The sequence below is a fragment of the Schistocerca cancellata genome, chromosome 3 (assembly GCF_023864275.1).
Source record: "Schistocerca cancellata isolate TAMUIC-IGC-003103 chromosome 3, iqSchCanc2.1, whole genome shotgun sequence".
Lineage (NCBI taxonomy): Eukaryota > Metazoa > Arthropoda > Insecta > Orthoptera > Acrididae > Schistocerca > Schistocerca cancellata.
Genome location: NC_064628.1, coordinates 38034427 through 38061926, shown reverse-complemented (window position 1 = coordinate 38061926; position 27500 = coordinate 38034427). Strand labels below are relative to the sequence as shown.

General features: G+C 44.7%; 1 protein-coding gene and 1 non-coding gene across 2 annotated transcripts in view; one reads left to right on the top strand and one right to left on the bottom strand.

The window, feature by feature from the left end:
• The window catches only part of LOC126176068 (uncharacterized), a 951488-nt gene that overhangs the window by 531390 nt on the left and 392598 nt on the right, over window positions 1–27500 (top strand). The window lies entirely within an intron of this gene.
• On the bottom strand, window positions 19341–19415 carry Trnat-ugu (transfer RNA threonine (anticodon UGU)). The gene has a single exon. It is a non-coding gene; the product is annotated as a tRNA-Thr (tRNA).

Genomic DNA, 27500 nt, shown 5'->3' with positions numbered 1-27500 from the left:
GATATAGTGGGAAGTACCCTCTACCGTGCACTTCACACTTGTTTCCAGAGTGTAGACATTGGTGCAGCAATATTGTGCTTGTGAAGAAGGCATTCAAAGGACTTTTAAATATCTTTATTGACCGACTGGAAGGAAGAGAAGAGGATATGGAAAAGCGGCCATTGTCACAGGGGCCAAGCAGGTTAGGGCTTAATTTCCGCCTGCGGAAACGGCGGAAGTGGCGGATAAAGGCCCGGCCCTGGAGATGAGGGGGAGGGGGGGGAGGGCGGGGGTGCGCGTATTGATCCGGGAGGTGATTAAAGCTGCCGGCTGTTCCTTTGTGGGGGAGGTAGGGAGCAGCGAGTAGCCCCTGCCCGCGTGGCCTTGACATTACACTGGGGCGGGCCGCTTGCCCCCACGCCATTGTCGCTGGTACCACCCCCTCTGCCGACTGGTTCTCCACTCGGCAGACCACCACGGTGTGACCACTTGCCTCCCCTGTCCAGCACAGCAGGCACTGCGACACGTTACTCGCTTACCGAAGACGGTCGAGGGGCTGGGAGGCCGCACACTCGCCGAGATGAACCCGTCCAAGTTTCATTTACTGGCACAGTCAGGATAAGTCAGTAGATTTCCCATATCGATGGCAGGCTGTGAAAACCTCTTAACTCCATTTCGCTAAATTTTATAGATGCAAAAACGGTCTCTTAAAGAATAAACACTGATGAGCCAAATACACTGACGAGCCAAAACATTTTGTCCACCTGCTTAAGTCCGCAGCTCGTGGCCGTGCGGTAGTGTTCTCGCTTCCCACGCCCGGGTTCGATTCCCGGCGGGGACAGGGATTTTCTCTGCCTCCTGATGACTGGGTGTTGTGTGATGTCCTTAGGTTAGTTAGGTTTAAGTAGTTCTAAGTTCTAGGGGACTGATGACCATAGATGTTAAGTCCCATAATGCTCAGAGCCATTTTTTCCACCTGCTTAATGGCTTGTTTGTCCGTCTTTGGAACGAAATCACTGATTTGCGTATGAGGGATCGGACAGTTTATTGGTATGTTTGTGGGGGTATGTGGTATTGGATGTCAACGCACAGATCGTATAATTTGCATAAATAACGGGCCGCTGATTTGCGTAGGCGGTGATGGTGACCCAGATGGGTTCCATAGGACACATAAGGGGATTTGCCTAAAATATTTATTAGTTAGTAGGTAAGGGGGAAAGGCTTACTGGATTGATACTGTTGCAGCAATGAAAACAAGTTTCATTTGTGAAACGAATATTTATACAGTGCATTCCAGTTCATCTTTGCTAATGTTAACCGCACCACTTGTACTGAAAAAATGCTCATAGCACTTAATATCTGCATGTTTAGCAGACATACAGCAAAAATACACTAAAATCACATCCTGCAGTGGAGATGTTTTAACTACTGACGACGCATTTGGCTTGATTGTTTTATGTATCTCCACTGCAGGATGTGATTTTAGTGTATTTTCGCTTCTGATGAAGGTATATTTAGATATACCGAAACCGTGGTCAAGGATTTAAATAAATCTTTATCCTGCAACTGCTTGGCTGTTATCATTTACTGTGAAAATTTTCAACAGTTGCTGTTTCAGCCATGTTTAAAATCTTGAAACGTGCGTTTCAGTTGTTTCAACTATTATACTTGATTTCTCACTTTAAAAACAGAACTGTTAATTTTGACAGTTTAATGTTTAGATAGATACCAAACATTGTTCAGGGTTCTGGATGATACCTCTTCTCTACATCTGATCTCACACAGTGGTAATGTCCGTAATAATGTTGGGAATCTCAGACTTGGGGACTTTCCTTTTTTTTGTTGAAATGGTCCATACTACCTTCTCCCAAAAGGTGAAGAGCAAAAAACGTGTAGTAGAATTTGTTTCACAGTATTGAAGATGAAAAAGTGCCCATAGCTCTTAAAGTATGCATTTTAGAGCCCATGTTTACTAGATTTTTTTTGCTTCGAATGATCCTTCCGACAGTATCTCTGATACTGGCCATTTCTCTTGGGACATCCTGTATAGTTGCTGTGAAAATGGTCACCCCACAGATTCGCGATGATAAATTTGTATTTCGTGACAGTGCGACAGTAGGCCTACGGCCACAAAAAGAAGCCTACATAATTCGCAGCGAGTACGCCAAGGCGTGTGGTGCACGGTAGAGATGGGGGATCCGCTCTTGAACTCATTCATAGAGTCGAATCTTTCAAAGGAGTGAACAATCAGTGATTCAGAAAAAGAGATCGGTAGCTCCAAACGTTTCCCACGGCAGAGAGAGAGAGAGAGAGAGAGAGAGACGGAGCATATCAGCAGCGCCTCTGCTGGTCACAGCACAGTGCACGCCACACAACACAGCCAGCGCCGGCCTCTGCCCTGCTTCTACCTTGGCTGCCTGCATTGTGCAGTGCCCCATTGGATTTTGTGTTTCACATATGCCGTGCCGTCTCTGTGCGTCGTCTGCTGCGTGCAGTGTCTGGCGCAGCTTAGCTTCGCATCGCACTCTGTCGGCGACCGTTTCAGTCGCACGTCCCGCCCTCTGGGCAGTTGATGCGAGCAACAGGACAGAGAGCCACCTAGCGGATAACATAGGAACTACTTGCAACAACCTGCTCGCAAAGGAATGGACGATTTGTCTCGGAGCGGGTGAGTTCACCGCTCCCCCCCACCCTCGGAACTCGCCCGCTCAACGCTCACCCCACCGTCTCGACTCCAGCCAGAGCGTCGAGCAAAGCGACTCAGGTGTCACTCTGGTCTCTGCGGTCTCAGCTCACGCAGTAATACAGCTCGCGGCTCGACCTGCTCGACGCAGTGCTTCTGCATCGGAGTTCGTCTCTACTGGATATTGTTCTTCGTAGTAATACCGCTATGTATATTACTTTATTATGTTATGTATACATAAATTGTTTTTATTTTATTTTTATTTGTTTAAACTGATTAGATTAGGTTCCTGATGATTCCTCTTACTATAGGATTTTTATTATGGACACTCGAATTTACGCTTTAATTACGAGCGAACCGATAAACGATCGCAAAATGTGATACACCAATATTTTCCTTGTTTTATTCTGCGTAAGGCTATATGCAGCACTTTCGTTTTACAGTCAAATTTATATATTTTTTTCTTATTCTGGTACGGATTTTGCGATTTTAGGCGTCTTCGAAAGGAAACGTTCACTTTAAAAATATATGGCTTGCGATGTATTTGTATGAGGTTAATGAAATTTTAATACATTATAGCCAAATATATTGTTAATGTAAATCTCAAGTTACAACATTTTCCGATCACCCAAAAAACCACGATAGTGCAAAATAAATCAATAATCAAAAACTTTGTCATATCGTGGAAATTTCAATAAACAATACAAAATTCTTACTCATTATCTGTGTTACTTCAAAATAGGATCAAATAAGATCAAAATACAGGTATAGTACTGGAATAAACCAAGTTTAAAGGGCAATGTGCCTTCCATTTATTTTCTATTGTAAATGAGTGGTGAGTCATGAAAAAGAGCTAATTCATTTCAGGGAGTGAACAGTTCTGATCCGATCTCTGAAAAGAACAGTTTTGCCCATCTCTAGTGCACGGTAACACGGTGTCCTCCCCGGCGCGCGAGGCCCGCCAGCAGCTGACAGACAGCTCGGCTCCCGGATATTTGCGGCGACGGCGCGTCACGTCACATCACACCCTGGGCGGCGGGCCTGTGGCCGGCTGCGGCGGGTGCCGTGCCGGTAATTGGCGGCGTTTTTGCCGCGGCCCGCGCCTCACTGGGTCACGGCCGGCCCGCGGAGCGCCGCAGCCCGCAATTACTGCGGCCCGCCAGTGTCTGCCCGGCTGGCTGGCTGGCTGCCTCTCACTGCCGCCCGCACTCGATACGCTTTCTACACAGACACCGCTGCTTGGGCGCGTCCATTAGGCGAGCAGGGGAGAGATGGCGCTGGACCACTTTCCGCCACAGCTGCGCACTGCCACACACTCCTGCCGCCTCGGACCGTGTATTCGTATAACGTGATGTAGGTTACGTGGAAAAAGAAAAGATAGATAAACACGCGGAATATTTCGCGTGTCATGTATACTACAGGGTGATTCAAAAAGAATACCACAACTTTAGGAATTTAAAACTCTGCAACGACAAAAGGCAGAGCTAAGCACTATCTGTCGGCGAATTAAGGGAGCTATAAAGTTTCATTTAGTTGTACATTTGTTCGCTTGAGGCGCTGCTGACTAGGCGTCAGCGTCAGTTGATGCTAAGATGGCGACCGCTCAACAGAAAGCTTTTTGTGTTATTGAGTACGGCAGAAGTGAATCGACGACAGTTGTTCAGCGTGCATTTCGAACGAAGTATGGTGTTAAACCTCCTGATAGGTGGTGTATTAAACGTTCGTATAAACAGTTTACAGAGAATGGGTGTTTGTGCAGAGGGAAAAGTTCTGGACGGCCGAGAACGAGTGATGAAAATGTAGCACGCATCCAGCAAACGTTTGTTCGCAGCCCAGGAAAATCGACTCGCAGAGCTAGCAGAGAGCTGCAAATTCCACAATCAACTGTATGGAGAGTCCTACGAAAAAGGTTAGTTATGAAACCTGAACGTCAACTAACCGAGGCGATGGATCGGCCGCCAGGCAGCCCGTGACAGAGAACTTCATCACTGGCCTCCAAGAAGCCCTGATCTTACCCCCTGCGATTTTTTCTTATGGGGGTATGTTAAGGATATGGTGTTTCGGCCACCTCTCCCAGCCACCATTGATGATTTGAAACGAGAAATAACAGCAGCTATCCAAACTGTTACGCCTGATATGCTACAGAGAGTGTGGAACGAGTTGGAGTATCGGGTTGATATTGCTCGAGTGTCTGGAGGGGGCCATATTGAACACCTCTGAACTTGTTTTTGAGTGAAAAAAAAAACCTTTTTAAATACTCTTTGTAATGATGTACAACAGAAGGTTATATTATGTTTCTTTCATTAAATACACATTTCTAAAGTTGTGGTATTCTTTTTGAATCACCCTGTATTACATAAAAAGTAAGCCGGCCGCTGTGGCCGAGCGGTTCTAGGCGCTTCAGTCCGGGGCCGCGCGGCTGCTACGGTCGCAGGTTCGAATCCTGCCTCGAGCATCGATGTGTGTGATCTCCTTAGGTTAGTTAGGTTTAAGTAGTTCCAAGTTCTAGGGGACTGATGACCTCAGATGTTGAGTCCCATAGTGCTCAGAGCCATTTGAACCATAAAAGTACCCCACGCCTCTTAGTGAACGTTAGTACGGTGTCCGTCCTTCCTTCCCTTTCATCGCAGCTTCAACTCTGCTGGGACACTTTCAGTGAAGTGTCTTGACTGTCTGTGAAGGAATGGTAGGCCAGTCTTGTTGGAGAGCCGAAACTAGAGAAGGTAGTGTGATGTTGGACGCTGGCGTCTGGAGCCACTTCGAGATTCTAACTCATCCCAAGTGTGTTCCATTTGGTTCAGGTTGTGACTTTGGACGGGCCAGTCCATTTTCAAAAAATGGCTCAAATGGCTCTAGGCACTATGGGACTTAACATCTGAGGTCATCAGTCCCCTAGACTTAGAACTACCTAACTAACCTAAGGACATCACACACATGCATGCCCCAGGAGCCGCCCGTGGTGGCCGAGCGGTTCTAGGCACTTCAGTCCGGAACCGCGCGACTGCTACGGTCGCAGGTTCGAATCCTGCTTCGGGCATGGATGTGTGTTAGTTAGGTTTAAGTAGTTGAAAGTTCTAGGGGACTGATGACCTCAGGTGTTGAGTCCCATAGTGCTCAGAGCCATTTGAACAATGCCCCAGGCAGGATTCGAACTGAAGCGCGTAAAACCGCTCGTCCACAGCGGCCGGTGCAGTCGATTTCAGGAATACTATTTCCTACAAACCATTGCCTCAAATGTCCTGCTTTATGACAAGGTGCCTTGTCACGCTGATACATTTTGTGTACGATTTCGCACGCAATGGTAAGGAGAGGTGGGCTACGGAGTAGTGCGGCAACTGTCGTCGTAGGAAAGCTGCACATGTAACCTCCCCCTCACTTATCGACCTTAATGTCAGTGAAAAATTAAACCGCGTGTACCTAATGGGAATTTGGGAAAATCAATCGTCACCGAAGTTAATTTGTCGGTAAAGAGGGAGGAAAGGGTTACATCTAAATGAAAGGAAAAATGCAAATGAAACTGGTGGCAATTAATTTTGAAAAGGGGTAAAGTTAATAAAGAAAGTAAATGTGCGGCCGTTACGTTAACAATTAACTAGCGGTAATTAGATATTTGAGATTTGGGGGAAATTACGATCGCCAGTCCTATGGACAATTACTATAGTAACTGAAAAAGAAAGGTTATTACACATATAATTAGCACTAGAAGCGTGGCAACCGAAGGTTGACACGTGTAGTGAGAAAACTGAATGTTTGTCAGAAGTAATAAATTTCGCTACACTCTGACTTAATTTAGCAAAAGAATTAATAAAACAGGAAAATCGAAAGTTAATTTAGTGACTGAAGTTAATAGTGAGCTTTCTTTCTGAAGCACATCGAAATTCGCTAAAATACGGTTAGTCGTGGACTACCTCAACAATCATTTCAAAAGCAACTTGAATCTACGCAATTTAGAAATAAAGGATTTAATTTTGAACTTGAATTAAATGATTCTGAACAATTAACAGTAGTAAAATTTAGTACGTACCAAGCTGAGCTGCAGTCACAGGTAAGCTAAAATACGGTAACAAAACTCGCACTCTTAATTTGTGCTTGTGTAATCTGAATATTGTAGCCAGCTATGAATACCTTAACTGAACTTTGAAATTAAAGCAGTGAAAACGAATGGTGCTGACGTTTGAATTTCAACGACACTCGGGTTCATTCCGGAAAAGGAAGGGACCCTGCTTGGTAATGCAATTGGGACAATGAGCAACAAACGTTCATGCTAAGTCGCTGTAATTTTGTGATGCAACAATTTTAAAAGTTTGAAAAGCTAAGGTCTGCCATACAGTTCTAAAACTTTACGTGCTTCCAGTCTTCCTTGTTGGTTGATTGAAGGTTTGAAGCCGTCGATCGAGGAGGTGGCGACAGTCACTCATTGTCGGCCGTCGCTGTTGCAGAAGCTGGATGTTGGCGCGCCTTCTTCTCGACACGGACACCAGACGAAACGGGCTCTTGATGTGCGCCAGCTAATGCTTCCCGTCCACGACACCATGTGAGAAACTATCATCGCAAGTCGAGCGCAATTACATGATGCCAAACCCCGAAAGCGCGGCAACTCCCGGGAGCTTCACACAACACACCTGCTCCACTGCACCACCCCAGCCAGACTCCCTCTGCTCTGCCCGCGCTCCACGCGGCAGAGTTAACACTACCAAAGATCCCACACACTTTGATTCTTCACACGACCTATCGATGTAATCGTTCGATAGCAGTTTTCCCTAGGCAAGACCCAGCGTAAAAATAAAAATAATATTTACGAAACGAACCAATTATACATCGACATAAATGCATATATATATATATATATATATATATATATATATATATATATATATATATATATAGTAAAACAATTACAATATGTAAAGACACAGAAATGTCATATATTCAGGTAACAAAAATAAGGAAAACAAATTTATAGTACGATAGATGCAAATAGGAGGATATGCATTTCCGGCGTTACACACAGGAGCAGAAATATTCAGCGAACAAGTTAACACAATAATCTGAGGATTTACTTAACTTGTATTTCTCCAAGCGAGCAAACACTCGTTACAAATATTGCAGCTCCAGGTCAGCAAGGATGAGGTTCTTTGAACTGAAGCACGAACAATGGTGTCAGAGCCGCAACTAGGTGTTGTTGGCGACGTCGAATGTAGTGAAGAGGCTCCAAGTGCAACTGGGGTGAGTGGTTGCCGGCGGTCGGCCTGTATCGCGGCGGTAGTGCAGAGTTGCCGGAGGCTTGGCAGGCGCGCACCACTGGTTCCGCAGATCCCACACCACTGCTATCGGCATCTCACAGAAACTTGCATTTCCCCTGCCAACTGTGACGCCCGTGGTACCGCAATACAAGCAATCCCTCATCTCCGAACTCTTCCTCTATTGCACAGTACACAGTGCTGTAAAATGTATCCCTATCCTTTCAGATTTAGTGTTATTTTAAGCGCAATAAGGGTGTCACACCCTAACCACGAAAACCACCCCAATACCGTAACACCGCGTCTTCCTTCACTGTTTGCACTACATATGATGGCAGGGCCCCCCCATGAACCATGGACCTTGCCCTTGGTGGGGAGGCTTGCGTGCCTCAGCGATACAGATGGCCGTACCGTAGGTGCAACCACAACGGAGGGGTATCTGTTGAGAGGCCAGACAAACATGTGGTTCCTGAAGAGGGGCAGCAGCCTTTTCAGTAGTTGCAGGGGAAACAGTCTGGATGATTGACTGATCTGGCCTTGTAACAATAACCAAAACGGCCTTGCTGTGCTGGTACTGCGAACGGCTGAAAGCAAGGGGAAACTACAGCCGTAATTTTTCCCGAGGACATGCAGCTCTACTGTATGATTAAATGATGATGGCGTCCTCTTGGGTAAAATATTCCGGAGGTAAAATAGTCCCCCATTCGGATCTCCGGGCGGGGACTACTCAGGAGGACGTCGTTATCAGGAGGAGGAGGAGGAGATTAGTGCTTAACGTCCCGTCGACAACGAGGTCATTAGAGACGGAGCGCAAGCTCGGGTGAGGGAAGGATGGGGAAGGAAATCGGCCGTGCCCTTTCAAAGGAACCATCCCGGCATTTGCCTGAAGCGATTTAGGGAAATCACGGAAAACCTAAATGAGGATGGCCGGAGACGGGACGTTATCAGGAGAAAGAAAACTGGCGTTCTACGGATCGGAGCGTGGAATGTCAGATCCCTTAATCGGGCAGGTAGGTTAGAAAATTTAAAAAGGGAAATGGATAGGTTAAAGTTAGATATAGTGGGAATTAGTGAAGTTCGGTGGCAGGAGGAACAAGACTTTTGGTCAGGTGAATACAGGGTCATAAATACAAAATCAAATGGGGTAATGCTGGAGTAGGTTTAATAATGAATAAAAAAAAATAGGAGTGCGGGTTAGCTACTACAAACAGCATAGTGAAAGCATTATTGTGGCCAAGATAGACACAAAGCCCATGCCTACTACAGTAGTACAAGTTTATATGCCAACTACCTCTGCAGATGATGAAGAAATAGATGAAATGTATGACGAGATAAAAGAAATTATTAAGGTAGTGAAGGGAGACGAAAATTTAATAGTCATGGGTGACTGGAATTCGTCAGTAGGAAAAGGGAGAGAAGGAAACATAGTAGGTGAATATGGATTGGGGGGAAGGAATGAAAGAGGAAGCCGCCTTGTAGAATTTTGTACAGAGCATAACTTAATCATAGCCAACACTTGGTTCAAGAATCATAAAAGAAGGTTGTATACCTGGAAGAATCCTGGAGATACTAAAAGGTATCAGATAGATTATATCAATGTAAGACAGAGATTTAGGAACCAGGTTTTAAATTGTAAGACATTTCCTGGGGGCAGATGTGGATTCTGACCACAATTTATTGGTTATGAACTGCAGATTGAAACTGAAGAAACTGCAAAAAGGTGGGAATTTAAGGAGATGGGACCTGGATAAACTGAAAGAACCAGAGGTTGTAGAGAGTTTCAGGGAGAGCATAAGGGAACAATTGACAGGAATGGGGGAAAGAAATACAGTAGAAGAAGAATGGGTAGCTCTGAGGGATGAAGTAGTGAAGGCAGCAGAGGATGAAGTAGGTAAAAAGGCGAGGGCTGATAGAAATCCTTGGGTAACAGAAGAAATATTGAATTTAATTGATGAAAGGAGAAAATATAAAAATGCAGTAAATGAAGCAGGCAAAAAGGAATACAAACGTCTCAAAAATGATATCGATAGGAAGTGCAAAATGGCTAAGCACGGATGGCTAGAGGACAAATGTAAGGATGTAGAGGCTTATCTCACTAGGGGTAAGATAGATACTGCCTACAGGAAAATTAAAGAGACCTTTGGAGATAAGAGAACCACTTGTATGAATATCAAGAGCTCAGATGGCAACCCAGTTCTAAGCAAAGCAGGGAAGGCAGAAAGATGGAAGGAGTATATAGAGGGTTTATACAAGGGCGATGTACTTGAGGACAATATTATGGAAATGGAAAAGGATGTAGATGAAGACGAAATGGGAGATAAGATACTGCGTGAAGAGTTTGACAGAGCACTGAAAGACCTGAGTCAAAACAAGGCCCCGGGAGTAGACAACATTCCATTTGAACTACTGATGGCCTCGGGAGAGCCAGTCATGACAAAACTCTACCATCTGGTGAGCACGATGTATGAGAAAGGCGAAATATCCTCAGGCTTCAAGAAGAATATAATAATTCCAATCGCAAAGAAAGCAGGTGTTGACAGATGTGAAAATTACCGAACTATCAGTTTAATAAGTCACAGCTGCAAAATACTAACGCGAATTCTTTACAGACGAATGGAAAAACTGGTAGAAGCCGACCTCGGGGAAGATCAGTTTGGATTCCGTAGAAATGTTGGAACGCGTGAGGCAATACTGACCTTACGACGTATCTTAGAAGAAAGATTAAGAAAAGGCAAACCTACGTTTCTAGCATTTGTAGGCTTAGAGAAAGCTTTTGACAATGTTAACTGGAATACTCTCTTTCAAATTCTGAAGGTGGCAGGGGTAAAATACAGGCAGCGAAAGGCTGTCGAGGGGCATGAAAGGGAAGCAGTGGTTGGGAAAGGAGTAAGACAGGGTTGTAGCCTCTCCCCGATGTTATTCAATCTGTATATTGAGCAAGCAGTAAAGGGAACAAAAGAAAAATTCGGAGTAGGTATTAAAATTCATGGAGAAGAAGTAAAAACTTTGAGGTTCGCCGATGACATTGTAATTCTGTCAGAGACAGCAAAGGACTTGGAAGAGCAGTTGAACGGAATGGACAGTGTCTTGAAAGGAGGATATAAGATGAACATCAACAAAAGCAAAACGAGGATAATGGAATGTAGTCAAATGAAGTCGGGTGATGCTGAGGGAATTAGATTAGGAAATGAGACACTTAAGGTAGTAAAGGAGTTTTGCTATTTGGGGAGTAAAATAACCGATGATGGTCGAAGTAGAGAGGATATAAAATGTAGACTGGCAATGGCAAGGAATGCGTTTCTCAAGAAGAGGAATTTGTTAACATCGAGTTTAGATTTAAGTGTCAGGAAGTCGTTTCTGAAAGTATTTGTATGGAGTGTAGCCATGTATGGAAGTGAAACATGGACGATAACTAGTTTGGACAAGAAGAAAATAGAAGCTTTCGAAATTTGGTGCTACAGAAGAATGCTGAAGATAAGGTGGGTAGATCACGTAACTAATGAGGAGGTATTGAATAGGATTGGGGAGAAGAGAAGTTTGTGGCACAATTTGACTAGAAGAAGGGATCGGTTGGTAGGACATGTTTTGAGGCATCAAGGGATCACAAATTTAGCATTGGAGGGCAGTGTGGAGGGTAAAAATCGTAGAGGGAGACCAAGAGATGAATACACTAAGCAGATTCAGAAGGATGTAGGTTGCAGTAGATACTGGGAGATGAAGAAGCCTGCACAGGATAGAGTAGCATGGAGAGCTGCATCAAACCAGTCTCAGGACTGAAGACCACAACAACAACAATGATGGCAGGTACCGCTCTCCAGACATTCGCCAAACCCAAACCAAAAGGGTATATCGTCTTTCATCAGGCCAGGTCACACGTTTTCAGTCATTCATTGTGGCATCGCTCCTTACACCACCTCAAGCGTAGCGTAACATTGACTGCAGAAATGTATGGGCTATGAGAAACTGCTCGACCTTCTTATCCCATTCTTTTTAACTCTCTAGCCAGAATCATTGTGCTAGCTGGACTACTAGTAGCACTTTCGAACGCAGTAGTGTTTCCTTCTGCTCATTTCATGCTGTTATTTACGACCATTCTACTGAATGCTTGACGATGCCTGGCTATGCGTACACGAGCTCTGCCGCGTCTTGGTTTGGCTGTGGTAGTTGCTTCGCCTCTCTACTTCACGGTCACATCAGTAACAGTCGACTTTGGTAACTTGAAATGTTCCTGAGGGATTTGTCACTCAGGCGAAATCCAATTAATAGCTCTCTTGACGACTAATTCCGTTGTTACTGCTTTTCTACTGACAGTATTCCGTGCCTTCTTTTATACTGGCGGGTTCGCCTCTCACGGCAAAAAAGTTCAAATGGCTCTGAGCACTATCGAACTTAGCTTCTGAGGTCATCAGTCCCCTAGAACTCTGTCCTTTAGAACTTAGAACTAATTAAAACTAACTAACCTAAGGACATCACACACATCCATGACCGAGGCAGGATTCGAACCCGCGACCGTAGCGGTCGCGCGGTTCCAGACTGTAGCACTAGAACCGCTCGGCCACCCCGGCCGGCTTCTCATGACATCTAGCGGTCAATTTCACATTACGTAGGGGGTCTCTGGATACTTTTGATAAGAAAGAAGTAAATGAACGCGTCCGATACCATTGCAAACAGTTAGCAGCCTCTGAACATCTCACATACAAACAGAGTAGCATAACATGTAACACACCATCATTTAATGTGTGAAAGGTTCAAGATAACGAAACGAGCTTTGCGGCAAATGATATGTGCATAGAGGCTCATAATTTTTATTGTGTCAGCTGAGGTTCCATGCTTAAAAATTTTCTACTGTGTGCTAGCTGAGATCATGACGCTCTCCATACAAAATGACGCGAGCACCATGGAAATTCGAAATTTGTGTTAAGTCCTACGGGACCAAACTTGCACACTACTTAATCTAACTTATACTAAGGACAACACACTCATCCATTTTTGAATGTTGGGCTCAATAAGGTTCCCTTTCTGTGCAGCGACCGTGAAATATAAAATTATATAGAACGTAGGAACCAGTCGGGGAAACATAATTTATTTATCTTGTTGCACATCGATTTCGACTGATATCAGTCGTCATATGTGCATCGTTCTCACCGATAGATGCCGTAAGTAGAAGTACTGTCATTGGCATGTATCGGTTAGAAAAATACACCGATGATGACTGATATCAGTCGAAATCGATCTGGAACAAGATAAATAAATTGTGTTTCCGCGACTGGTTGCTACGTTCTTTATAATTTTACACTCATCTGTGCCCGAGAGAGGACTCGAACCTCCGACGGACCGTGACAAGGCGTCCGAGACCGCGCAGCTACCCCGCACGGCCGAGCAACATGTTGCACAAGACTCGTATGCGAGAGGGTTGCTGTTTAGGTTCACGTCCCGCCACCGTTTGATGACATTATCGTCGACTGTAGGTTAAATTCTATTCTTCCCTCCTTTCTATAAAATGTCGGAAAAGATGTACGCGTTGCTCAAAAATTAAAGTGTGTGACCGGCTTTAAATTCGTTGACGTCTAGGGCGTGGACGCACATCCGTCACATCGCCCGATTCATGTTCTGATATGGAAATATCGGGGACGATTATTTTTCGACAGCACTACCCTGACTGCAATCTAATCAGTTTCCTGGAAAGGAAACTGATTAGATTGCAGTCTGGCTAGTGCTGTCGAAAAATAATCGTCCTCGACAGCAGTGTAGTAATTGTATATTGAATAAATCGTTAGTTGCACACGCTTTTATGTGCCGCCAGTCGGGAGACAGATAGATGAACTCGACTTTTTATCAGATGCTCAGCAGTTGCAGATTAGATTCATTGAAAAACAATGTTGAGTTTCACTCGTGGCGACTCACGAAATAATCGCAAGCCCGTTAGACGTACGTCGGAAAATGTTAAAACTGTGTGAACACAAGCAAGGTGGCACACACGAACGGTGCGTTCTGTGGCTCCGTGCGGTGGGGCCTCCATGTGTGGCGAAGCCGAGGAGACGGGCCGGAGCGGCCGCGAGTCGAGTCGGCTGCGAGCCTGCGAAGAGGAAGGGGCTGAGCTGACAGCAAGTAATCAGAGTGCGGGAGTTAGCTGTGTGAGCGACGGTATGGACCGGGCCGGCACAGGTGCTTCACTCTTCACGACGGTACTTGGCAGCGGGCTTCATCTGCCGTGGCATTCGGAGTAGCGCTCGGCGCCGTGGATATTCCAAACCAAGTTTCGCAACGAAACCGTGGCGCATCTGTTTGAGAATACTCGAATTTGCAGGAGGGAATGTGTCGTGGATAGATGCTGTACTCCGCTTAATGAAATATAGAATGCAATTGGTAGCTAACGCTGTCATTTATTTCATTTATTGTCGACTTATTAATTGTACACTGCGTTTCAGATGGGCCGGTTCCCCACAGCTTATGGACTTGGACTGCCAGTGTAACCCGAGGGTTCGTTTCCAGACTACTACTGTTTCGGCTTGAGCAATTGAACTAGATCGGATCGCCGCCAGCTGTATTCCGACTTGCTTGGAATCATTATAGACGCAACTAAATAGGCGCTGGGGTCATTGTCGATGGAGCTTGTTGCCGCTGTGGTTGTGATACGTGAATGGGACATTTAATGTGGCACTTCCTGTATTAAACGTATCTAAAACTCTGAACCACAGGGGTTCCAGGAAGTGTTACATTAGATTTAAATTTAAACAAGTATGTGTTGACGTTATTAAATATAAGTGGCAGGTTATATGCTATATCATGTTGTTTTGGGGGCTCGAAAGTTAAGTGGAGCTCCTCATGGTACTTACTTTATGTGGCGTTATTTTGTTTCCGTTTTCTGTGCCAATTGCAATTAAGATTGACACTATGAGCTAGGATAATATTGTTTAAAGCTACGTTCTCCTGCTCTTGTTACTCATTTTACGAAGTATTATTTGGTTGTTCACTAGCGTGCTGTGTTTCCTTAAAGCTCTGAACCTATTAATATATTTATCATTAATATAATTATTAACGTTTGAACTATTTTAATTATGTGGGTAGGAGGATTATATATTTTTATTTTTATTGTCACAAGTGCGACGGGTTAGTGGGTCTACAGATTGTAACCTTATGTCTTGACCAAATCCTGATATCGTTTATTTTGCAGCTGATCGGAGTATCCCTGGTACATAACATTCTGTGAGTGGTTACGAACGACGCCAAGTATTGGCTACTGTATACGGTGAAGGAAGGTTCTTTCAAAGGAGTGAAAGAAGCGACTCATTGTAAACTGTCTAATGTTTCGTTGTAGTGGATAACAATTATTTAAATTCTGATTTTTTTCCATTGTTACTTTTTAATTAACAAATGCTAAGCAGTCATTCTGCACTTTATTAACCTAGTTCTCGCTTTTCTTACCGGTCTGTGGTGCAATGGTTTTGCTAAGTCTTGAACACCGCGCCGCAGTGCATGAAGATTTTCATTTTTATATGCGGCCGCAGCTGCCACGGTCTTCGTAGCCACATCACTTACGTAATCTGTCATTGTGAAAAATAATGCATATGCCTTTATTTTACTCGGTACCACCCAAATTATACATCTCAACACATAACGTAACTCGAACTTACACATTCATTCCTTTGATTTGTTAGAACATGCATATTCCATTGAGATTACGGGGAAACACCGGATACAATTCCTCGCCCATCAAGCTACGATTATTGTTACATTGTTAGCACAAGTGTTATGGACCAGTTTCAAAGAGAATTTCACCAGCGTTTAAACTGGCAAAGCAAGAAAATTGTTAGCAAAGTTCAAGAACATCCACATAGAATTGTGGGATTAAACCTGACCCCCACCCTTCAACATAAACAAAAGAAACGGATCGTGGATTTTATATTATTTGACACTACTGAACTTATATCGCCTTGTAAGCTGTTGTAAATATTTTCCGCTACCTGATGATGATCTATGGACCGAAACTGGTTGTATAATAAGGCTCCGGCGGCGAATTATGACCTATTTACAAGCTTTGAGGCACAGAGCTCTTAAAATGTAACGTATTGCGCATGTACAGACGGAAAACCGCATTATTATCCTATTAGACGATTGACAATCGATCATCGATCAAAATAATCGTAAAATATCTAACAGGTTGCGTTCGAAGCAATTTAAAGTGGAACTACAACACAAAACCATTTGTAACGTATAGTGAACGCTGGCACCAGACTGATATTCATTGGAAGATTTCTAAGTAAATGTGATTCATCCACAAAAGAAATACGTAATTTACAAATTCTCGTTCGTCCAATTCCTCAATGTTGCTCATTATTCTGGGGCCCTAATCAGCTAGAATTAATAGTTAGAGAATTAAAAAAGATAGAGGAATCTGAAAAAAGGGCTGTTCGTCTCGTAACTGTTTCGTTCCGTAAGCACGACAGCGTCGTGAATATGTTCCCCCATTTCCTGTAGCAGACGCTACAAAAGAGGCACGAGATAACGCAAGATCCAGTTTGAACTAAGCAGCATATTACTTCCTGATACAAACGTTTTGCGAAGTGACTATGACGGAGAAATCAGAGAAATACGTGCACATTCGAGGGCTTACCGCCTGTCTTTCTTCATGTGCACCAATCGCAAATAGAATAGAGAGGGAGGGCCATACGATAATGGTAATGGAGTACCCTTCATTTTTCACTGTAAAATGTAGGTATGTTTTTCAGCGTGTTACTTCCTATGAATATTAATACAGTGCTGAACTGCAATATTTGGTTTGCAGTTACAAATGCTAGTCTATCCCGCAAAAGTCTCATCATCCGTGCCCAACTACTGCAAAAAACATCCATTTGAACACGCTTACTGTATTCAAGCTTTGGTCTCAGAGATTATTTATTCCTTGATAAGTCAGGAAGAGTCGTATCATATCTGCCCTCTTTTATTCAGGGGGTCTCATAAAGCTCTTTTGTCCTTGATTCAGCCTAGTATATCTTCATTAGTTACCCGATCTATTCATTTAAGCTCGAGTGTTTTTTTGTTCTCTTATCTCAGAGTAGCTCTTGCACCCAACGTCTTCTATTATTATTTGGATACATTCAATTCTCCTTCTACCACTGCAATTTTGCCCTCTACGACTCCATCTAGTGCCAAAGAAGATAATCCTAGGTGTTAAACATTCTTTTCGTCGCCGTTTCTTGGAGGACAACCTCATTTCCAACCTCACAAATCTAATTTTCAGCATTTTTTTTTAAACACTAAATCTCAAACACTTCGATTCTATTCCTCTCCGATTTTGCCAAAGACCATGATTCACTTTTGTGCAATGCTGTGGACCAGACCTACGTTCTCAAAAAAAAAAAAAAGAAAAATTATTTCTCAAATTAACTCCAATGTCTGATTGTAATAGGTTTGTTATTACAAGGAACGCCCCCTTTGCCTGTGCTAGTCTGTTTCTGATATCATCCTTGCTTCGTCTGCAATGCGTTATTTTGATTGCGAGGTAGTACAGTTCCTTCTCTTCACCTACAACTTGGCCACTATTTTGATGCTGAGTTTATTTGCTAATTTCATTCCTGCTGCTGCTCATAGTTTTATTCGTTTTTCAGTTTACTCACAGTCCATGTATGGAAGTGAAACGTGGGTGATAAATAGTTTAGACAAGAAGAGAATAGAAGCTTTCGAAATGTGGTGCTACAGAAGAATGCTGTATATTAGATGGGTAGATCACATAACTAATGAGGAGGTATTGAATAGAATTGGGGAGAAGAGGAGTTTGTGGCACAACTTGACTAGAAGAAGGGATCAGTTGGTAGGACGTTTTCTGAGCCATCAAGGGATCACCAATTTAGTACTGGAGGGCAGCGTGGAGGGTAAAAATCGTAGAGGGAGACCAAGAGATGAGTACACTAAGCAGATTCAGAAGGATGTAGGCTGCAGTATGTACTGGGAGATGAAGCAGCTTGCACAGGATAGAGTATCACGGAGAGCTGCATCAAACCAGTCTCAGGACTGAAGACCACAACAACAACAACAACAACAACACAGTCCGTATTGTGTGTTTATTAGACTGTTCATTTCTTTCAACATGTCCCGTAAATCTTCCACGCTTCAACGAAGAATAGCAGCGTCATCAGCAAATCTTATCAATGATTAGAACATTATAAAAGCTTCTATTCTCTTCTTTTCCGTGCCTGGATATTGTTGTCGCAAAGATTCTGTGTAAAGAGTCTCAGCCGTATGCATAAGAAAAGCTCTCTCCACAGCGACGTGAGAGACACGACGGGACGTTGTTGGTGGCAAGTTCCACTTCTGCTTTGCCCTTATGTTCTCTCCTTCCTCGGAGGATGCTCAAAGCTGTCAGCTGCCGGCCGTTGCGTGAAACCGCGGAGTGGACAGCTGTACGTCACCCCTGTCGAGATCTCTCGAGTGATATGTGACGCGTTAAGCCATCAAGTTCGAGTGGAATGCGCCGGTTCCTCGAAAAAATACCGGGAGCAATCTCCTCTTATCAGAGGAACAAGCCATCAGGTCCATATTGCGAAGCATTCCCCGCGTGGCACAAGTGAGAAATTCCCGCAGCACTTTGTCAGATTGGTCGATGTTAAGTGATTACTTTGTGTTAATGTGGTCACATGTTTATGCCCTCACGCAATTCGCTCGGTTCTAAGAAATATCGGCAGTCAGCTCTGTTTTACTGATTTACAATTTTCACAGATGTGATCGTGGACCTCAGAACAGTTCAATCTGGAAGTATTTTATTCGGTTGGTAAATTGGCAGTACGCATGTCACTCAGGTTGACACCATGTTTCTTACCTCCCAGAGGAGTTATGTAACCGTCGCCTAGTAAGCAAGATACTTGTAGACGAAATAGCAGAACATTTCTGCCACTTGACTGAATACTTGGTAGCAAACCAGCAGAAAGATGTTTTCTCTTCATTCCCAAAATTACCCTTATGCCGACGACTAGATTTATTCCAAATACCGTCGTTATGTAAAAGTATAAAAGTGCGAAAGTTTCTCACGGATTTCCCTATTTCTCCCTTTGTCATCGTATCGTCTGTGGTCTGAAGCTTACCAATATTCTATGTTCGACCTCGTCCTCTCTCTCTCTCTCTCTCTCAACGCTTGCCACTTCGTTGTTTCCCACAGTCCTCACGCGAGGTGGCCCCTCTCACCCTGCCCCTCCTTCGTGACCTTCCTCAATCCGTCCCTTTCAGCTCACAGAGGAACGAAATGGTAGTTCCAAAATCAGGGATTGCGAAAAAAAGACATTCCGTTTGCGGACACGATGACTGACTTATTGTAAAGTATTGTTTTATTTTTGACTCAGTCACTTTTTATTATACAATCATAACAAAGTGAAATGATAATTAAATGGACACCCTAGCTGCAAGCAGGCGTTGATATACTTCATTGGGGACATGTTGAAAATGTGTGCCCCGACCGGGACTCGAACCCGGGATCTCCTGCTTACATGGCAGACGCTCTATCCATCTGAGCCACCGCGGGCACAGAGGATAGTGCGTCTGCAGGGACTTATCCCTTGCACGCTCCCCGTGAGATCCACATTCCCAACATCTCACGGGGAGCGTGCAAGGGATAAGTCCCTGCAGACGCACTATCCTCTGTGCCCGCGGTGGCTCAGATGTATAGAGCGTCTGCCATGTAAGCAGAGATCCTGGGTTCGAGTCCCGGTCGGGGCACACATTTTCAACATGTCCCCAATGAAGTATATCAACGCCTGCTTGCAGCTAGGGTGTTCATTTAATTATCATTTCATTTCTAGCAAAGCTGCATGGTCATTGACGGTAACTGTTATTTCTGGAACAGATACTACCGTCATATATAGTTATCATAACAAAGCGTGAATACTTGTTTAGTAAATGCCACCCAGAGCATTTAAAGATGACCTTTGAAGGGTGAAACCGGTTAGTAATTGAATCATAGAAAGTGACTTACCTGGGATTAGATTTTTCGTATGTAAGTATGTCTATCGGGAGTACAGGAATTTCGGATTCTGAAAGTAAACACGTATCCATTATAATTTTCTCTTAGGTAAGAGTCAGTTCGAAGGCTGGAGGGAAGAGAGGGCGCAGCTCGTGTAGGTGAGGTTCGGCGCGGGAGGGTTCTGTCTAAGCCGTGATTACGCCACCGTCAGCGAAGGAGACATTAATTGGAGGGCCCAGATCCACTTCCCACGCATTTACACTTACGAAATTGTTTTTAGAACTGTCGACAGCCTCCATTTGGCACGCAAGAGAAAATGGTTAAACCCGTTACTCCACTGATACGAGCCCCACTACCCAGAAGATTTGGCCACTAGACCTTAATAACAGCATGACGTCTCTACTTACCCACATACTGGAGTCCCACGAAACTACCTTGAAATTTGCGGAGAAAAGTCTGTGGTTAATAGTTAACATGCACGAGAGTCAAATTGTAATTGACGAATCACATACTTTGGTTGTGGCAGAAACTTTACTGTTCATTCACAGTAACCTAACGGCGCCCAGTTCTTGACTTCTGACAGTATCCTTCAGCAGCTTGTTATTTACACAGATGTATCGTCGAAAAGTTTTTATACCCTTAGACTTGTTGCTTCCATAGCCACGGAAGAGACAGCGACTTCAGGAATAGAAAAGCAACTGGAATCACTCAACAGAGGAAAGTCCACTGGACCTGGCGGGATACCAATTCGATTCTACACAGAGTACGCGAAAGAACTTGCCCCCCTTCTAACAGCCGTGTACCGCAAGTCTCTAGAGGAACGGAAGGTTCCAAATGATTGGAAAAGAGCACAGGTAGTCCCAGTCTTCAAGAAGGGTCGTCGAGCAGATGCGCAAAACTATAGATCTATATCTCTGACGTCTATCTGTTGTAGAATTTTAGAACATGTTTTTTGCTCGAGTATCATGTCGTTTTTGGAAACCCAGAATCTACTATGTAGGAATCAACATGGATTCCGGAAACAGCGATCGTGTGAGACCCAACTCGCTTTATTTGTTCATGAGACCCAGAAAATATTAGATACAGGCTCCCAGGTAGATGCTATTTTTCTTGACTTCCGGAAGGCGTTCGATACAGTTCCGCACTGTCGCCTGATAAACAAAGTAAGAGCCTATGGAATATCAGACCAGCTGTGTGGCTGGATTGAAGAGTTTTTAGCAAACAGAACACAGCATGTTGTTCTCAATGGAGAGACGTCTACAGACGTTAAAGTAACCTCTGGCGTGACACAGGCGAGTGTTATGGGACCATTGCTTTTCACAATATATATAAATGACCTAGTAGATAGTGTCGGAAGTTCCATGCGGCTTTTCGCGGATGATGCTGTAGTATACAGAGAAGTTGCAGCATTAGAAAATTGTAGCGAAATGCAGGAAGATCTGCAGCGGATAGGCACTTGGTGCAGGGAGTAGCAACTGACCCTTAACATAGACAAATGTAATGTCTTGCGAATACATAGAAAGAAGGATCCTTTATTGTATGATTATATGATAGCAGAACAAACACTGGTAGCAGTTACTTCTGTAAAATATCTGGGAGTATGCGTGCGGAACGATTTGAAGTGGAATGATCACATAAAATTAATTGTTGGTAAGGCGGGTACCAGGTTGAGATTCATTGGGAGAGTCCTTAGAAAATGTAGTCCATCAACAAAAGAGGTGGCTTACAAAACACTCGTTCGACCTATACTTGAGTATTGCGCATCAGTGTGGGAACCGTACCAGATCGGGTTGACGGAGGAGATAGAGAAGAACCAAAGAAGAGCGGCGCGTTTCGTCACAGGGTTATTTGGTAAGCGTGATAGCGTTACGGAGATGCTTAACAAACTCAAGTGGCAGACTCTGCAAGAGAGGCGCTCTGCATCGCGGTGTAGCTTGCTCGCCAGGTTTCGAGAGGGTGCGTTTCTGGATGAGGTATCGAATATATTGCTTCCCCCTACTTATAACTCCCGAGGAGATCACGAATGTAAAATTAGGGAGATTAGAGCGCGCACGGAGGCTTTCAGACAGTCGTTCTTCCCGCGAACCATACGCGACTGGAACAGGAAAGGGAGGTAATGACAGTGTCACGTAAAGTGCCCTCCGCCACGCACCGTTGGGTGGCTTGCGGAGTATAAATGTAGATGTAGATGTAGACTTCAGCTGCTACATTATTTAATGCAGAGAATAAAATTTATTACTATTTTATTATCTTCATGTCCTCCAATTTGTATTTATTACAGTCCACTACTTGCGCTAAAGTTCAATACCAAAAGACTCCGCCATCCTGATTTAGGTTTTCCGTGATTTCCTTAAATCGCTCCAGGCAAATGCCGGGATGGTTCCTTCCAAAGGGCACGGCCGACTTCCTTCCCCGTCCTTCCCTAAACCGATGATACCGATGACCTCGCTGTCTGGTCTCCTTCCCCAAACAACCCAACCCCAAAAGACTCCGCAGCCAAAAGGCGCGTGTATGGTAATCGATGTATTACACAGCGCTCTACCAAAGCTACGGCTCGGTAGTTTTGATACACCACATAAGTGACGTAGTAAATGGTAGGATTATTGGTAGCATTGGTAGGGAAAGAAACATAAATGAATGTGTGAGAAAGAAACTGGGAACCGACGACTTCTCTTTGTTTTTTGCTTCTTTGATTGGTGGGCACCAAATTAGAACCGCACATCGTTCAGTGCTAGCCCATTGTGTAGTTTATATCTTTACAAAAACATATTGCATGATGTTCTTGAGGACAATATTATGGAAATGGAAGAGGATGTAGATGAAGATGAAATGCGAGATATGATACTGCGTGAAGAATTTGATAGAGCACCGAAAGACCTAAGTCGAAACAAGGCCCCGGGAGTAGACTACATTCCATTAGAACTACTGACAGTCTTGGGAGAGCCAGTCCTGACAAAACTCTACCATCTGGTGAGCAAGATGTATGAGACAGGCGAAATACCCTCAGACTTCAAGGAGAATATAATAATTCCAATCCCAAGGAAAGCAGGCGTTGACAGATGTGAAAATTACCGAACTGTCAGATTAATAAGTCACGGGTGCAAAATACTAACGCGAATTCTGTACAGAAGAATGGAAAAACTAGTAGAAGCCGACCTCGGGGAAGATCAGTTTGGATTCCGTAGAAATATGGGAACACGTGAGGCAATACTGACCTTGCGACTTATCTTAGAAGCTAGATTAAGAAAAGGCAAACCTACGTTTCTAGCATTTGTAGACTTGGAGAAAGCTTTTGACAATGTTGACTGGAATAATCTCTTTCAAATTCTGAAGGTGGCAGGGGTAAAATATAGGGAGTGAAAGGCTATGTACAATTTGTACAGAAACCAGATGGCCGTTATAAGAGTCGAGGGACATGAAACGGAAGCAGTGGTTGGGAAGGGAGTGAGACAGGGTTGTAGCCTCTCCCAGATGTTATTCAATCTGTATATTGAGCAAGCAGTAAACGAAACAAAAGAAAAATTCGGAGTAGGTATTAAAATCCATGGAGAAGAAATAAAAACCTTGAGGTTCGCCGATGACATTGTAATTCTGTCAGAGACAGCAAAGGACTTGGAAGAGCAGTCGAACGGGTTGGACAGTGTCTTGAAGGGAGGATATAAGATGAAGATCAACAAAAGCAAAACGAGGATAATGGAATGTAGTCGAATTAAGTCGGGTGATGCTGAGGGAATTAGATTAGGAAATGAGACACTTAAAGTAGTAAAGGAGTATTGCTATTTGGGGAGCAAAATAACTGATGATGGTCGAAGTAGAGAGGATATAAAATGTAGACTGGCAATGGCAAGGAATGCGTTTCTCAAGAAGAGAAATTTGTTAACATCGAGTATAGATTTAAATGTCAGGAAGTCGTTTCTGAAAGTATTTGTATGGAGTGTAGCCATGTATGGAAGTGAAACATGGACGATAAATAGTTTGGACAAGAAGAGAATAGAGGCCTTTGAAATGTGGTGCTACAGAAGAATGCTGAAGATTAGATGGGTAGATCACATAACTAATGAGGAAGTATTGAATAGGATTGGGGAGAAGAGGAGTTTGTGGCACAACTTGACAAGAAGAAGGGATCGGTTGGTAGGACATGTTCTGAGGCATCAAGGGATCACCAATTTAGTATTGGAGGGCAGCGTGGAGGATAAAAATCGTAGAGGGAGACCAAGAGATGAATGCACTAAACAGATTCAGAAGGATGTAGGCTGCAGTACATATTGGGATATGAAGAAGCTTGCATAGGATAGAGTAGCATGGAGAGCTGCATCAAACCAGTCTCAGGACTGAAGACCACAACAACAACAACAACAGTTTACATGCAGAAATACAAAAAATTGTACAATTATTGTTGTTATTTGGTACTTAGTAAAATGTTACTCATCATGATCAAAGGCAAGAGTTTCTTTACTATCGATATGTGCGAAAGTGAATATTTCACATATGCTCGAAGAAGTATTGAAGCGATTTGTATGTGCAACTTTTTTTAAATTGGACGTTTTTCGTGAGGAAATTGAGTTTTCACCGCTATAGAGTAAAGCTGTATTGTTTTATTTTTACTACGTTCTGTTTCTCTTCACAGATCAACAATGTTAGAATAAAACCTGCATTAAAGATAGATGGTTTCAATTTTGCTATAAATATTGTATATTTTTAAGTGACTGACAGGGGGCTAACTATGTAGAACAAAATTGCTCCGTAGGTTAAGTGGCCTTTTACATGTCCTCGCTCAGTTTCTAGACGGTTCACTATTTACAGTTCCGTGGGGAATCAAGGCAGTCATCGCATACGCAAACGGAGCGATCGAAGTGAGGTAACGCCCGATAGGACTGCAACACACCTAACGTACAAGTGATGCGGCTACCATCATAACTGACTGAGGCTAGTAGGAAATCTAACGTGGTCTACGCTTTCTTACGCTAGTCCACGGCAGCCCACAACTCTAGCCGCGACTGTCATCACGTAACCATAAGTCAGCCTGTCATAACCAGGAATAACACAATAACCTCTTCAGTCTGATTTATTAAATCACAAATCACTTTTTAACAATTATGTTAGCCAAGCGTCTACCCAGGCTCACACTCAGAAGTAATGCATAATTAAAGTTTGGTTATACCAATGTCCAAATGTGCATGGTAGGGTGCACGTCCCGTAATTATTCCCAAGTCCAGTGTAGTTCAGTCTCTCCAAGTGAAGTCGCAAGATTTCCGCCGAGCAGCCGAGTAACCTCGAGTGGTGCGGCGAGTCATCCACAAGCAGCTGGAACACGGCGTACTGCACTTCCCGATGAGAACTGTCGTTTGCGGTTTTTTTTTTCTCTTTATTGTGATTTTGATCACCTTACACAAGGCGGGCTGTCAGCAGCTGAGTACGCCGCTCTTCAGCCTTGACGTTTATAATAAGTAATACATAGAGGGGGCGCAGAGAATACAATCAGAACGGCGGGCAAAACAATGTAGACACTAAAAAACAAAAAACACGGAGCCGTTCACGCTGGACGAGAAAACATCACTGACACTAGTTGACACGGCGCACAAAACATGGATGATGGCGACGGTACACGTGAACAGTGGCGGCGTGACGGCGAACAAACACTAAACACAAACGACGTCACACACACGAGACACTGATGGCGATGACCTCCGGCGTGCGAATGTTCACTGTGCGTGTGCGAGTCCGGGGACCTGTCAAGAGAGGAGGAGGAGGAAGGGGAGTGGGAGAGCGAGAGGGGAGAGCAGAGATGCCACGGGCAGGGGAGATAGGGGGAGGGGGGAAGGGGGAGGGGAAGCCCGGGGGAAGAGGGTTGGAGGGAGGGGACGGGGGAAAGGGAAAGAGAAGGGAAGAGAAGTGAGGGAGGGTGCCTAAAGGAAAAGACACCAGAAGTGGGGGGTGGGGCAGGGTCAAAGTTGATAGGAGGCGTAGATGGAGGGTAGGAGGACATCATCAGGGAGAGGGAGCTGGTGGAAGCCACCTTGGGAGAGGGTAAGGAGGGTGGAGAGATGGAGACCAGGTGGGACGTGGGACTACAGGCGTGGCAGCGGGCGGGGGTGGGAGAGGATCGGGGAGACTAGCGGGTGAGGAGGATCGAGTTTACGGTAAGTGTACAGGATCTGTATCCTTTCAAGGAAAAGGAGAAGGTGGGGGAAGGGGATGAGATCGTACAGGATCGGCGTGGGGGAGGGGAGACGGATGCGATAGGCGAGGCGGAGAGCATGGCTTTCAAGGATTTGGAGGGACTTGTAAAAGGTAGGGGTGGCGGAGATCCAAGCTGGATGGGCATAACAAAGGATAGGGCGGATGAGGGATTTATAGGTGTGGAGGATGGTGGAGGGGTCGAGACCCCACGTACGGCCGGAGAGGAGCTTGAGGAGACTCGTTTGCGACGGCGGCCGGGTTTATATAAGGCTTGCTAGTTAATGGAGACGTCGGCTGGGGTCGCTGTTTCCCAGGGAAAACCAAAAAATGGTTCAAATGGCTCTGAGCACTATGGGACTCAACTGCTGTGGTCATAAGTCCCCTAGAATTTAGAACTACTTAAACCTAACTAACCTAAGGACAGCACACAACACCCAGCCATCACGAGGCAGAGAAAATCCCTGACCCCGCCGGGAATCGAACCCGGGAACCCGGGCGTGGGAAGCGAGAACGCTACCGCACGACCACGAGATGCGGGCGGGAAAACCAATCGCAATGTTTCCTGGCGTAGCCAATTGCTGTGTGCTGACAAACGCGCGCGCGCGAAGGTGGCCAGCGATGGTAGCCGCGAGCCGCCCGGAGAAGTGCGTCCAGCGATGTATTTCTCGGCCACGTAAGGGAGCGTGCGTGTGAAGACGGCCAGCGATGGTAGCCGCGAGCCGCCCGGAGAAGTGCGTCCAGCGATGTATTTGGCGGCCGCGTAATGGAGCGCGTTGTTCGGTGTTTGTTAGAAGTGGTGTATACCACACAGCCCCTGTCCATCATAGGGTATGCAGCCTCTGTTGTGGAGTTGTCAGTCCATGCAAGTGACGGCGATTCAGTACTCTTGACACTTCAGCTGGTCTCTGACCAGCAGCATGGGTGATACGGAGCGTTGTACAGAGTACATTACTTGCGTTCCGACGGCAGGTGCAGACGAAAAAAGGTTGTTATGTGTTTCGCACACGATAACTACGGTGCTCCGTTTGTGTGATCACACTTTGCCGACTAGAGCCTTGAGGACGAGTGTGGTTTGCCTCACGATCCCATTCGGTCCTACAGAGGACACGTGTCACACTCGTGTGCGCCCCATGTGGCTGGATGTTGCATGTTTCGACCTGACGATTGGATGCAAAGCTATCACAACGTCCCTTTGAAACTCGATCAACTTTGTCTCACATTAGAACTAAACGTCACATTAAAAATAATTGTGCAGAGGAGCACAATAACAGATTACATTAAAATCCAAAATACACACAAAAACAGAAATTTGATAAAAGTTTGGCGTATGTACACAACGCGGCGATATTTAGAATGTTCGCTCGGTATGGTACGGAGTAGTGCATCGAAAGATCGCTATAGCTAGCAAACTCTTCTGATCAGGACTTAAGTGTCTTCCACATGTGTCAGTTATGCGCCTTGCGAGACA